At 39.3% G+C, this 15,003-nt stretch overlaps 1 protein-coding gene and 1 long non-coding RNA gene across 10 annotated transcripts in view; both read left to right on the plus strand.

The window, feature by feature from the left end:
- Lpp (LIM domain containing preferred translocation partner in lipoma) overlaps nucleotides 1-15,003 on the plus strand; it is a 590,384-nt gene that overhangs the window by 208,062 nt on the left and 367,319 nt on the right. The window lies entirely within an intron of this gene.
- On the plus strand, nucleotides 2,113-6,138 carry LOC116085762. Its single transcript, XR_004116707.1, has 2 exons — nucleotides 2,113-3,066; nucleotides 3,206-6,138. It is a non-coding gene; the product is annotated as an uncharacterized LOC116085762 (long non-coding RNA).

The following is a 15,003-nucleotide window of genomic DNA, read 5'->3' on the forward strand; positions in this document are numbered from 1 at the left end:
TGAAGGAAGACCAGGCCTCTCTACATACTGGGTGTTGTGGATCTTTATGAATCTCTGTGTGTCCATTCCCTAGAAATAGCACTGCCAAGGCATGAGCATGCCTTTCTGGAGAAGATACATGCTGTCCATGGACTGCCTGACCCCAGTGTCTGGGCAGGAAGCTTCCTCGCCCTTTTAAGACACTGAACTTTTGCAGGTGACTAAGGTCTTTGTGTAGCTGGTTTGCACTGGCTTGTTATCCCTGAAGGACTGTAGGGTTCATCTTTGCTGAAGAGGAGCGAGAGCCAAGTGTTGGCTTCCTGGTTTGTTTTCTTAGCATTTCCTTTTGTGTGATTTAGAAGGCACCTTAAGTTTTTCTCCTCTATGGGAAATTCAAATAGACGTCTTACTAATGGGGAGAGAACAAAGACAAAGTAGTAACACAGAAAAGGGTCTCCATGAGAAGGCTTGTAGTGCATATGCCTAGAGGTTAGAGTGTGGCTAGAGTCTACATGAAAACACATGGGCCATCAGGGGAAGAGAAGCATACAATGATGTCTCTTTCATTTCTTCACTCCAAATGCCATGAGTCTTAGTGAGACCTGGCTTGCCATGCTCCTGGCTCATGATGCCCCTGCCTCTATTCTATATGGCAGGCCCACTGAATTGCCTTCACTCCACTCACAGCTTCTTGTCCCTTGACACCCTATTGCATTTGTTGCCTGCTGGAATCCTGTTGGTAGCACTTTCCCCACAATGTTTGGTGCGACCTAAATGAGAAGCTGTCACTTTTCTCTCCATAAGCATGATGTTGGCTCCCTGCAATCCTGGCTACACTTCTCACTAATGCTCCACTTCTCTTCTGCACTTCCTGAGCACACAGTATATGCTGCACACTGCATTCCTCCTCCTGCACTTCCCGAGCATATGTATTATACCATACACTGCATTCCTCCTCCTGCACTTCCCGAGCATGCAGTGTATGCCACACACTGCATTCTTCCTCCTGCACTTATTGAACATGCACTATATGGCACACACTGCATTTCTCTTCCTGCACTTATTGACCATACATTATATGGCACACGCTGCATTCCTCCTTCTGCACTTACTGAGCATGCAGTGTATGCCATACAGTGCATTCCTCCCCCTGCACTTACTGAGCATGCAGTGTATGCTGGACACTGCATTCTTCCTTCTTCACTTACTGAGCATGTATTGTATACCATAACAGTGCATTCCTCCTCCTGCACTTACTGAGCATGCAGTATATGGCACACATTCCATCTCTCTGCTGTATTCAGCTGACTGTTCAGAGAACCCTGTGAACTAGCTTGCACCCACATCCACAAAGATGTTGAAACTTTGAGAGGGGAGATGGCCCTCACTGTATTTTCTGGCTAGGGATTTTGTATGCCAAGGCTGCTGTATGTAGGCAGTGTGTACCTTCACTCTGCATAGTTCTGTTACATTTTTTCTCCTTTACCCTTTCCATGAGCTTTTCATTTGAGGGGTTGTCTAAACACTGCTGCCTTCAAGTAGTGATTACATTGCTCCATTACTATTATGTCTGTGATCTCTGGGGTTCGCTTTCTTATTTTTTCCTTCTGACTGTGAAAGTAGAAAGGACCCACATGTTTTCCACATCAACTTATATTTATGTGATACCTATATGGTATAATTTTCTTGTATAAAATACCATTGCTAATAATCTTTGTATAAAGGGTTTTGACACACAGTGGGTGTGTTTTTCCCCAGGCAGTGGTTCTTTAGGCCATAGCTCCTTGATTTTCATAAAATTTAAAATAATTTGTATTTTCTCAATCTTTTGAATACCCCTAAATTTCTACATGCCCTCTGTGTCCAGCACTGAATACTGATCCATGTTGTTTGTTTGTGTGTTGTTGTTTGTTACAGAATGCATAGTTTAAATATATAATATATATATATCAATCTTTAGATATATGTGTGTGTGTATATATGTACACACACACATATATATATGCATATATATATGTGTATATATATATATGTATGTATATATATATATATATATATATATATATATATATATATATATATATATAGTAAAGCTCTTTGCTTTCCATTATGAGGTTTTTTTTTCCCCAAGGGAAATGATAACACACAATTTTCTTCTGTTTCTTAAAGTGCCACCTCCAGTATTGATTATTTTGTATTCTGGCCTCTGCCTTCAGAACAACCAGAAAAACAGCAAGGCAGAAAGAACCAGAGTCATGAACTTTAAACATTGATGGTACAGGAAACTGAAATTCTTTTTCTGCTCTTCACAGGAAGGGAAATCTATGAGCTTTCCTATGGTACTGTTTTCTCCAATGGTTTTGAGGTTATTCTGTTGTGTGTTGCCTGTTTCTGTTTCTCCATAGTCTGAAAAGACAAGTTTGTATAGTTGGAATTGTCTTGTGGTATAGAATTATCTTTCAGTAATCTCTAAAATTCTGTTCTCAAAGCATTTGTGTATTTACAAGTGCAGGTGTAGAGTGTAGGTGATGGTGGGTAGTCAGGCTGTAGAGTGTAGGTGATGGAGGGTAGTCAGGCTGTAGAGTGTAGGTGATGGAGGGTAGTCAGGTTGTAGAGTGTAGGTGATGGAGGGTAGTCAGGCTGTAGAGTGTAGGTGATGGAGGGTAGTCAGGCTGTATAGTGTAGGTGATGGAGGGTAGTCAGACTGTATAGTGTAGGTGATGGAGGGTAGTCAGGCTGTAGAGTGTAGGTGATGGAGGGTAGTCAGACTGTAAAGTGTAGGTGATGCAGGGTAGTCAGGCTGTATAGTGTAGGTGATAGAGGGGCAGTCAGGCTGTAGAATGTAGATGATGGAGGGTAGTCAGGCTGTAGAGTGTAGGTGTTGGAGGGGCAGTCAGTCAGGCTATAGAGTGTAGGTGTTGGAGGGGCAGTCAGGCTGTAGAGTGTAGGTGATGGAGGAGCAGTCAGGCTGTAGAGTGTAGGTGATGGAGGAGCAGTCAGTCAGACTGTAGAGTGTAGGTGATGGAGGGGCAGTCAGGCTGTAGAGTGTAGGTGATGGACGACAGTCAATCAGGCTGTAGAGTGTAGGTTATGGAGGAGCAGTCAGACTGTAGAGTGTAGGTGATGGAGGAGCAGTCAGTCAGACTGTAGAGTGTAGGTGATGGAGGGGCAGTCAGGCTGTAGAGTGTAGGTGATGGACGACAGTCAATCAGGCTGTAGAGTGTAGGTGATGGAGGGGCAGAACCTTTCATGCTAGTTTTGTCCTTTACAGTTTACTTGGCATTTGTATTTCATTGTTTTGTTTTTAATTTTCCAAAGATAATTTTTACTATTGCTTTCTTTGGCAGACGGAGCAGATGTTATTTCCATTTACTGATTGCTAGACCACAGAAATGAAAGAGCTTATTAAAGAATGATTTAACGGGCTGAGTATATAGTTCTGTAATAGTGCCTGCATACATGCATGCATGCAAATGCCCACATGTGTGTGTGCACACATACACACACACACACACATGCACACACACAATGTAATAAAGGATCTGTTTCTTCATAACCACATTCATGTTTATCTTAAGACTTTTAAACTTTTAAAAGAACTTATTATTTTACTTTACATGTATGAGCGTTTGCCTACATGGATGTCTGTGCATCGTGTGCATGTAGTGCCTACAAAGGCCAGAAGATTCCCTAGAACTGGAGTTATAAACAATTGTAAGATGCCATGTGTGTGGTCCTGGGAATCAAACCCAGTGCTCTTAACCCCTGAGCTATCTTTTCAGTTCCTCATTGTAAGATTTTAAAATATTATATCCTTGAGCTATTTATATAGACAACTGCCACCTTCTTATAACTCCAATATTTTATTATTTCATGATTTTTTCTTAAAGTAAATTCACAGGTTGAACATTTCCACAAATTATTCTTAAATATATTACCTGTGCACATCTATGTCATAAAACAATGCCTATACTTTTCTTGCTTGACCTGAGTTTTGAAGGCAGAGCAGGTGAGGTGAGATGAATGGGATCAGTGGGACTCCCCGGCTGCTGTTTCCTTTGCCATTCTCATCTCATGTTAATGAGTCCACACCATGCCTAGGAAAGAGTTTTACAACATTGTTGATGTGACATAGTAACCAGTGGCCTCAAGAACCTTAAGAACTGGATTTCCCTGGTAGAAACTTGTTCATGCTTATTTCTTTTCAGTGTTCATAGTTGGGCCATTTTAGACACATTAATTCGGAATTTTTGAGTATTAGAAACAAGAAGGGTTTGAAAATTGTTTTTGCTTAGTTCTTCCTTTTGTTGGCTGAGGAAACTTCATCTAGGTGCTACGCAGTTACCCTACCAGCTGCACTCCATTTGTACCCTAAAGCACTGGTGCTAGAACACTGTGGTATCCTATTCAGACTCATGAAGTACTATCCCCTCCCCAGAGTCTCTTTGCTCTTCAGGTAAGGTGATCTTGTGTGTGTCTTTGGAACTACAAATAGTCAACATCTTTTCATATGCTTATTAAATCATCAGTGAGTTGCAATGTGTTAGATTGTGGTTATGTTTCAGAGTGTGCTCTGAGGATCTTCAGCATTCACTGAAATATCACCAATTCTCCTGAGCCTGTGGTTGACTGCCATGCCCCTTCTCAGCATCAATGCAGGGAACTCAGCCTCATCTGTTGCTACGGAGTGCAGGACATAGCTCGTAATTTTCTGGTTCTCATGGGCAAAGAGGACCAGCTATTTCTTCATTTAAGAATTACCTACTAATTGTGACAATTTGGTCTTTACGTCTTTCTGAAGAAGAAAGTATTTGCAATTCGTGGGGTGTTATCACAGACCAGGTATTCCTAACCCTCCCTGCTATCTAGCTCCATGGCACAGCACAGAGTGGATGTCTGTCTAGGCCAGCAGTTTTTAACCTGTGGGTCACAACCACTTTGGGGGTCATATATCAGATATCCTACATATCAGATATTTACATCTGATTTATAATAGTAGTAAAATTACACTTTTGAAGTAGCAAAAACAAAAGCAAACCCCAAACCAATGTTATAATTGTAGGTCATCACAACATGGGGAACTGTATCAAAGTGTCACAGCCTTAAGAAGGTTGAGAACCACCGAGCTAGGCATTTACACTCATGGAGTGGTTTTAGCACAAATTTGGACAGAGTGCTTTTCTTCTTTAAAGTTTTGTTTTACAAAGGGAACTACTTGGGGCTACTCTCATTAAGACTTTCAAGGTCAACTATAATGGGAAGTATGAAATGTTTTTAAAGGCAGAGTATTTCACAAGCTCAGGGAGCTGGGCACCATATGCCCAACACACACTTAACATAAAACTTACATATTTGTGATAAACACTCTTCTTGTGGCTGAATTAATAAAAGTTAACAATATGGAGATTCTTTGCAGAGAGAATTTATTTTCTTTTAAAATAGTCATGAGTTATTGATACTAATATTTAGTAACCTTGATAATTTATAAAATAGTATTTAGATTACAAGTATAGTCATAATATAATACTATGTTATAATATTAGTTATGGTAATCCTATATTATAAACTAGGATGAATTCTTAGTAATATGAGTATTTTATTATTAATGGCCTCTGTAAATACCAATAAATATTACTAAGATTATAGTGTTAAAAACCACACCGCCTAAATGTTACAAACAGAAAAAATTATAGCTCCAGGCAGGCAGAATCCTAAAAGTTAACCTCATCCATTCTCTCATTTCCTAAACAGCAGGAAATGATTCTTAGATCTCTTCATAGAAATGCTCAGACATTGCCTGGGAATGCTGTATGGTGAGATTGACTGTTGAGCAGGCCGGAGTTATTACCCCGATTTTAGAGACTCAGATCCTCCTGAGTGACTTGTTGAGTATTATATGACAGTAAGGACAGAGCTCATGCGTGGACTTGTGGGATATCTTCAATGACTGTGTGAGTTGTGCATCACAGATGAATTTGTGATGACTTGTTTGGAAGCTGCCCTGAGAACTAATATACATGAACAGAGAAGATTAGATGTTTTCGCACAAAGAGATGTTCATGTAATTGGTGACAAAATTCTCATTCATTTTGTAGTCTGTCAGCCTAATTAACTGTTGAAATGAATTTGTAATAAGGTGATGGATTCCCAATTCTTACACAGTTTGAAAAACAGTGATTAATGCTGATTTGTATGGGAGGTAATTTTTATTTGTCTTCACTTTAAAATATGAAAATGTATATCATTTTAGGTGTGTTTTGAACTTGAATAGCTATTTTTTTTTCTCTGTAAGTAAAACTGTAGAACATGACAGTGAGGACTTATTCAGGCTATAGGCAGGTGAAGTGAAGGATGTGCTCATGGGAATGACTCCACACTGTGTACCTCCATCTACAGACCCTTTTGAGATAAGAAAGCTCCAGAGATGAGTGAATTAGAGCTAGACAGAGTGGGGCAGAGTGCAGGTGTCAGGCCAAGAGGCAACAGAAGTCTTCTTTTGTGGCAATATTTAAGTGGTTCCTAGTGTGTGATCCTGCAGCATGGTGCATAGAAGTATTCACAAACAGGTTGGTGGGTATAAGCCCCAAATGCTGGAATGGACTGAGAGTCCCCAGTGCTGGCGCAAACTCTCCCTTTCTGGTTTGATGATTCACAGTAGCTATATGCCATGGGAAGAGTCTGGGCCGACTGCTCCTTAGATTTTATGTTATTTTGGGAAATTTCTATTAGTCCATATTTTCCAATAATATTTTTAAAGAATGTATGATAAAGAAGAACATGATTTCATAAAATGTATTCATTCATGCTAACTTACATAAACCACACCTTTTATGGTCACTATTATGCTTAGTTTAAACTTAATTTTCAATGATATCTGGTCTTCCCAGAACTTCAAAGACAACAGAAAAACCAATCCGTGTCCTATTTGGTTTTTTCTTTTTAAATAAATAGTGTTTCCAGATAATTCTGAGTGGTATTCAACTAAAGCATGGTCATCACAAGTTTATCCCATTACCGCCAAGGCCCTGTTGTGACATTTAAGTGTGTCTTCTATTGTTAGCCCCTTGGTCATGGGCAGCAGCTGAGAAATCTTTAGCATCTGTCCTGTGAGCAACCATTGAGGACCAAAATCCTTCTTCCTAATGCTGTACCTCCCCCTCTGAACTCTCTTCTCTGTTATTAGAATTTTACATAAGGTTGTTTCAAAGAATTTTGCTTAGAATACAAAAACAGGCTTAAAAGTAAAGATATTCGTTTGCTTCCTCTAGGATGGCTTTATGACACTCAACTTTCTGTATTCTAGCTCTTTTGCTATTTTGTTAACTTCTTATAGTGATGTCTGAAATCTCAGCTGATTTTGGGTCATGGCAAGTCTATGTAAATCATCTATAAATGGATTCATTATGGCTACTATTAAAAAAATTCGACACCTGAGCCTTTGGGCAAATAGACTATATAGAGAAACTGTGGCCTAGAATAATGATTGACCTAAGGAGCTGTAAAAATATTCATTGTATGGTATTTTTGTCATCCTTCCTTAAAAATACTCATAGACTTGACTGTTGAGAACAAAACCCAGGGCATAGGAGGGCATATCTTAGGGAGGTGGTATGAGGCTCCCAGAGATGTGGTACCCTGAGGCTCCCTGCATTTTCCCCTGTCAACATACTCTGTGAATTTCTGACACATTTTCTATATGTTGCTGTATTCAAGCAGGCTAGATGATCTGTGGTCCAGAGGTATCTCATACAGAAGGTCACATTATTTAAATTTAGTGTCATAAAAGAATTGGAATGATCTGTTTTAGGAACATTGGGAAATGCTCTACAGAGATGCGTATTTGATTGACATCTCAGAGAAAGAGTTCAGGCTTCACCAGGCAGGAAAGCATGCCAGTTTGGCCAGTGAATGCACAAGCAGAGGGTATAGCTCTTGATGACACTTGCAGCATTAGCTCCTTTTTTGCTAATGTCTTCAAAATACATGGGAACTCGTCAGGGCTTCTCTACAGTGAAAGCAGTGTGAATTCATTATGGGTACACCCATGTTCCCATTAATCTCTTCATTTATCTTAAAATTGAGTAACTACTGAGAGCAAAGAGCATGCCTGTCACACAACATGTCTTGAAGCATGTTTCTGGTGTGGTGCTAAGCAGAGTATTGGCAGTCCATGCTCCATTTCTGGTATCTTATGCTGAAATGTTTCTGTGTATATGGATGCTAAAAGGGGAGCCATTCTCAGTTGATTTTCCTGAGACTGAAGACAGACTTTAACCTTTGTAAGCATATAACCTCAAGAATGAGAGACAGAACCCAACTTAAACGTTTTGATCCTCCTTGCTTTCTTAGTCATCCACACACTTGGTAATGATTCTAAGAAAAGAAGAGAAGTGTTTTGTTTCTAAATATTTGCTACTACTTTAAAGATTGTGTGTACAGATGCAGTTTCGTGTCACTGTCTTACTCTCCTGGTTGAATATTCCCAGGGCTCTTGAACTGTATTATTGTCTTCACAGTGACATTATCATTGTTCCTAGAGACAAATGAGTAACCCAAGACTTGCCAGGCCCACAGGGAGACTAATAATGTAGAAGCCACATGCAGTCAAATATTAGTATTTCCTCATATTAATAATTCACACAAGCGAGTGTATACGTGCTAGCATAATAATAATAATCATACATGCTAGCAAGTGTTCTATCAGAGTCCTTTATCCCAGTCCTATCCACTGACTTTGACCATTTGTCTCTTGAATAATGTCTACAGAATGTAAATCTATTTTTATTGGATGTATAGTGCTTACTGCCTGTGAAGTCCATTTGTACTTTGCTTGCAGCTTCACACCTTTGCTATAAAGGATACTGCCACTTGTACTCAGTAGAAGGAATATACCCTTGATGAACAGTCACCCAGGGTAAAACTGTGACTTGAGTCTTCATCTCTCATTCTAAGGCAATGTCTTTTCCTTGCACCAAATTCTACATTAATGATCTTGCTATAATAGTTCATTAAAACAAACAACATTTTTCACTGTTACTCCCTACACTGATTAGTACTGAGAGTTATTTGACATTTAACAGCATCTGTATGTATGATGTCAAACCTCTGGTCATGGACATGGATGAGGTTTAGTAGTATCCACTAAATAATCTGAAGTTACTGCCAAGAAGAAATGGTTGCAGAGAATCTTGTGAATTACCACTTGCAGTGTCCACTAATTTAAGTGAGTTGTGACATCTTAAACTTCTCAGGTACACTGGTTTTTGTAATGACATTAGAATGAAAGCAAAATGAAATTTTAACCTGTCATTATTTCATATTCACCTGTTAATTTTGATGGTAGTGATATGAGTTTTAGGAAGCGCTTCCTCTTTTAAAATTACTGTCTATAAAAGAAATCTACAGGCTGTATGGCTCGTTCCTGGAAGTGTCATCTAATAAAGGGTCGCCTAAGGAGATTAGACATTTTCATGTCTTTAAATCATGTTAATATCACTCTGTCATTGATTCTACTTCAGATCTATATAATTTTTAAAATTTTTTCATTCTTTTTGATCCTGGATCTCACTGTCTATTCCTGTCTGTCCTGGAATTCTCTATGTAGACCAGGCTGAATTTAAACTTACAGATATTCACCTGCCTTGGTATCTCAAGTTCTGGGATTGAAGCTGTGGTTATCTCACCCTACCCATCAAGCCATTTTTAGTTAACAATGTTACAATACTATGACTTATGCCATTCCCAAACCTTGATAAGTACTTTACATTTTCTTGAGAAAGTTGATGTATCAAAATGACCATTTTACTAAAAATATAAAGATTTAGTTATAAAGCCCCTTTTTGGAGATCATTTTCATGTTTAACTCTCAGATAAACCAGAATGCTGAGTTTCCTTGGCTACAGAGTGCTGGAAGACTGACAGAATGAAAACAGACATGGGAGGGCTCTTGTTTGCCATGTGGACTCCAGTCAGAGTTCTGAGCTCCAGTTTTGCCTTCACACTTTAATTTCTCTGGGAATCACTCTGCTGGGTTGAGTATATGAATTGCTATTTGTTGTGATCGTGGAGTAGAGATGTAAGCATCTAAGACAGTTAGTAGCCTTAAGTGGAGCATGGGTCGGCACCACATCTGGTATGGAACTGTAAGTCAGTGGAAGGTGCCACAAGCATCTTTGCCATTATTAAAATTAAAACATGAATGTTACTCTGGGGCCCTTAGTCCATTATATCTTTCTTTATGCTTATAACCACAACTGGAACCATAGAACTCATCCTGGAAGTTTAAGCGAATCTTCTGTAGGATTCCTTTGCATGCACTGCATACTTGGTGCCTGGGACTTTCAAATTGGTTTGGGTTTTGTTTCTCCTCGCATTATGGCAGGTACATATGTATGTTGTGTTATGTTCTCAATTATTATGAGATTCATTCAGTCTCCACATGGTCTACAGATGTCCCCAGGTCCTCAAGTAATTAGATGGCATGCCCTTCCACGTAGTCACTACTGTCAAATGAGTTGTATTTGTGTTGCTTAAATAATAACTAGGTTTCCATTTTCTTCTCTTCACCCCCCCCATATTTTCTGCATAGTATATGAAAAGAGGACTTGGTATTTAGTGCTAGTATTGATATTGGTATTAGTCATGGAGCTAGAAACCACCAGGAGTATGTGTATACATACTTATAATTTGTGGGCTTGAAACACATTCATATTTTTTTTCTTGCTTTTTACTTGAGAACGAATTGCACACTTCCCCTGGTATATGTCTGGCTTATAAGACCCGATAGGAATGGATCTCCACAGGGACTTCCCGCTGAGAATCAGGCCAGGAAGGAATTCTTACCTCCACTTCGTAGGTGGACAGCCTGAGGTTTGCTGGTAAGGCATTGGCACCTGTTTCTGTGATGGTACAAAGTAGTCAATGCTCAGCTCTTCTGACTCAAAACAAGCATGGTAAGCACTAACATGATTTTTGTTGCTTAGCACATGACTAGTACCTGTACATTTTAATGTATTCCTCTTACATGGGAATTTAAAATGCCATATTTTTTCTGCTTCCATTATTGTAGTTTTGAGTGATGATTCATCAGTGCAATGGCCTATTTAAGTGAACCACAATAGCTTGGGTAGAAAGAAAAAAAAAGATCCAACATACTCAGGAATGGGAAGCAGTCATCTTTTTATAGCTAAAATTGCAAACATCTGGCAATTACTCTGTTCTACCTCCCCTCAAAAGAGAAGAATTGTCCCCCTCAACTGGAGCCTGCTGCTGTGTTTAATCAAGGCAGCTATGCAAGCCTTAAGGAGCAATAGGTTTTGATTCAAGGGGGCCATTGCCTCACTCACTTGGACAGAGAAGTTCGGAAAACACAGTGCTTAATGTCCGCCATATGCTACTGTGTTACATAATGATACTAGCGGTGGCATGGCAGTTAATAACTATAGACAGTCTTGCTATTCAGCCCAACTTTCTTGTGTGGCTTTCTAGGCAGCTGTCATATTTGAAATGTTTACTGGTCAGATCAAGTTTACCTCTTTGTACCTTCTTAAGCCTTTTGTATCCTGGGTCAAAGAGTCTCCTAAATCAACTCAGCTAATAGTTTCTCACTTGATTTTTTTTTTTTTTTTTTATAAAACGGTCTAGGGATGTTGAAGGAACAACCATGTCTTTTGAATGCTTGGCATTGTCCTTTCAGTGAAACATCCATCTGCTACGTTCATTTTGCTCTCCTACCCCACCCTCATCTCTTATTCTGATCATTGTTTATGAAACTACTTCTTCCTTGACTGGCAAAAGTCATCTCTGTGGGCAAGGGAAGTGAGAGTGGCTGGTGGTTTGCAATAGATGCTGAGAATGGGGACTTCCTCATCTTCCTTTTTCTCAGGGCTGACCTGAATGTTCACTATGGCCCTGACAATGCCTTTTCTTTTCTGTTCCCATGTATCTTTCTTGTCCTCTGGATTTCTGAAGGTTAGAGGTGCATTTCACGTCTCACATCTTGAACTGTTCCCATTTGTCATAAGGGATCATGGGAAAGATTTTTAGTTATCACTGAACAAGTTATAGTAGGAACAGAAATCAAGGTTCAGTGGCGTGGTGGTTCTCAAAAACAGTCTCATATACTAAAAATAGGCCATTCTCTTGTCTTAGTATTGTGCTGCCTGAAGTCCTAGATTTTCAGTGAGGCCTTTGAAAGTTTTATTCCCCTGCTATTTGTTCTGTCACTTTGTTACCACTGCACTGAATGGTTGAAGCCAGAGCTTTCTCCTGACTTCAGTAGACCATCCATTCCCAAAGTCTGAGTGAAATTTGTTAACACCTCATCAAACTAAGTCCAATTTGGGAAGAGTGAATGGGCAAAGTTTCTAGCTAAAAAATGAAGGAAGGGATGGGGACTTTAAATAATCTAAAGTGCACAAGTTATTCAGCATGGTTACTCCATGTAAAGTCAGATAAAATGATGGTGTCTGTAACATCAAATCAAATGCCCTCACTTCTGTCTGTCCTTGCCCATTTGGATAGTCATCTCCTTGTTCTAGGCATGCATCTTCAACTTGAAATACTTTATTATCACCAGTATTGTCCCCATGACATATTTCTTTCATAACCGCACTAACACAGATAACTTTACACAATGATCCATTCCACATTTCACTTTTACCAATGGACTTAACAGTCTATAAACTCATTTTTAAAAATTTATTTAGTTACTTTACATCCCAATATCACACCCCCTTCTCTCCTTTTAGTACTCCCCGTCATGGGAGTCAATGAACTTGGACCCTTGTGGGCTCCCCTAGACTGACCCACCAACCAAAGGTCTAGCACAGGGTAGACCTAGGTTCCCTGCACATATATAGCAGAAGTGCCACTTTGTATTCATTCAAGACCTCCATGAATGTCCCTGAATGTGTTGCCTACCTGCATGTAGTTCCCATTCCCCTAACTTGGTCATCTTGTCTGGCGGCAATGGGAGAGGATGCACCTAGTCCTATGGTGGCATGATATATACTCTTAATAATACAGACAATATTGTGTTGCTGAATGTCTACCCTAGCTGTGTAGGCAGAATTTGTGTGAGAGCTGGAATGTGTATTGATGGCTGAGCTCCTTCCATTCAGATGGAGAATACTTGACTCTCATATGCAAGGCCCTGGAGTAGTCAATCCTTACAACATAGCCAGGTATCCACAGCAAAATCAAAGCAGTTAGCAAGATGTGCTACTTTCCGTCATTTCTGAGATGATCATATATTATAATTTGGGATGGGCATTAATCTTTATACAAAGATACACATAGGCAGGCTGGCCTAGAAAGTCTGCAATTCCTAGCCATGCTTGTGGTTATTACTTAAGGCTGTAAGGACCTACCTTTGGAAAAAGAAATAAAAACCAAAACGTTAGCCCTTAGATCTCGGCAGTTGTGTCCCAGATCTTGTTGCCTTTGACCTCCTTCTCTTCTTCAGTTGTAGATCCCAAGAAAAGGATTGACAAAGCAACAGGATGCCACAGAATGCAGATAGTTTGAAATGACACAACATTAGAATTAGTCCTATAATCTGGCTGTTGCAGAGAGAGCTGATGTTCAGTGCTTTCTACCACTGAATACACAGAGCATAGAGTATGGCTAAACCCTTATTTTATATAAACTTGATATATGCTAGTGTCTTCTGAAAGGAGGGAACCTCAACTGAGAAAATGCCTCTATAATATCCAGCTGTAGAGGGCATTTTCTTATATAATGATTGATTGTGGGTGATGCTGTCCCTGGGCTTGTGGTCCTGGCTTTTATATGAAAACAGGTCAACCAAGCTAATAAGCAGCATTCTTCTATGCCTTCCCTTTAGCTCCTGCTTCCGGTTTTCTGCCCTGTTGAATTCTTGGCCCATCTTTCTTCTATGATGAAAAGTTGCATGGAAGTACAAGGCAAATAAACTCCTTCTTCCCTAAGTTTCTTTTGATCATGTTGTGTCATCATAGCAGTAGTAACTATGACAATGGCAAGACGTGGAAGCAGTATTCAGCTATCCCGTATGAATAAATAATGATTGGAGGTTATTAAGGTGGTTTTGTTTGAATGCATACACTGTTATTCCTCAATGTACTAATACTTGAAAAAATAGAGACAAAACATTAAAATGCTTTATGTATAGTTTTAATAACAGATACTTAGTGTTTATTTCCTAACAGAAATAAAACCTATAGAGCACGCCTTCAAGTTTCTAGACCTAAGAATACTCATGTGCTTTCCTCTCAGGGATATGCTCTTGGCAGCCTTGGTTTGGCTTACTCTCATGGCAGAGCTGATGGCATATTATCTTCATAGCATCATCCCGTATTAATAGTGAATTAAAAGTATTTTCCCATACTTTCTTGAAACCTGCTACTACCTAAGTCTATCTTTGGTCCTTGTTCTGCCATTATAGATTGCAAAAACATATAACCTAAGGTCTTTTCATTATCCATTTATGCCTCTCAAACTCATCCTATCTTCCTTGCTTTCCATTGGGCAGTTCCATTACAAGGCCTTTAAGGTTGTAATGATTTCATCTACCCTGTTCTGGAAATTATTTGTGATGTTCCAGAACTCTACACAATGTTACTCAACATAGGTAGAAAATGGCAAGGTCTCAAAGAATCCTTGTTTACAAACAGTCAAGTGACAAGAAGCAGGTGTTCATTTTCTATTATTATATTCTCACTTATGGGACTATTCTGTATGGTGTCATTGTAGTTGAAAATCCCATTGATTATGCTTCAAACATAATATAATCTCTGAAGTCAGGAAGGGAAAAGTGAAGTTAAATATATTCTTTACTTTTAATTGATTAGGAAAAGGGGGCTTATAGTTGAATAAGTAATTTGGAACCTAAATCAAAACCCAAGTGAGTATAGTGAAAACCAAGGTGGAGGGGGAACTAGCATTCATAATAAGTAATAGTAAGTAAATGCAAGGTTCAATAAAGGTTTCAAAATTGCCTGTGTGGTACGTTTTTGGTTGTTTAAACACTTGACCTAGGTTATC

Source organism: Mastomys coucha, unplaced genomic scaffold (assembly GCF_008632895.1).
Source record: "Mastomys coucha isolate ucsf_1 unplaced genomic scaffold, UCSF_Mcou_1 pScaffold12, whole genome shotgun sequence".
NCBI lineage: Eukaryota > Metazoa > Chordata > Mammalia > Rodentia > Muridae > Mastomys > Mastomys coucha.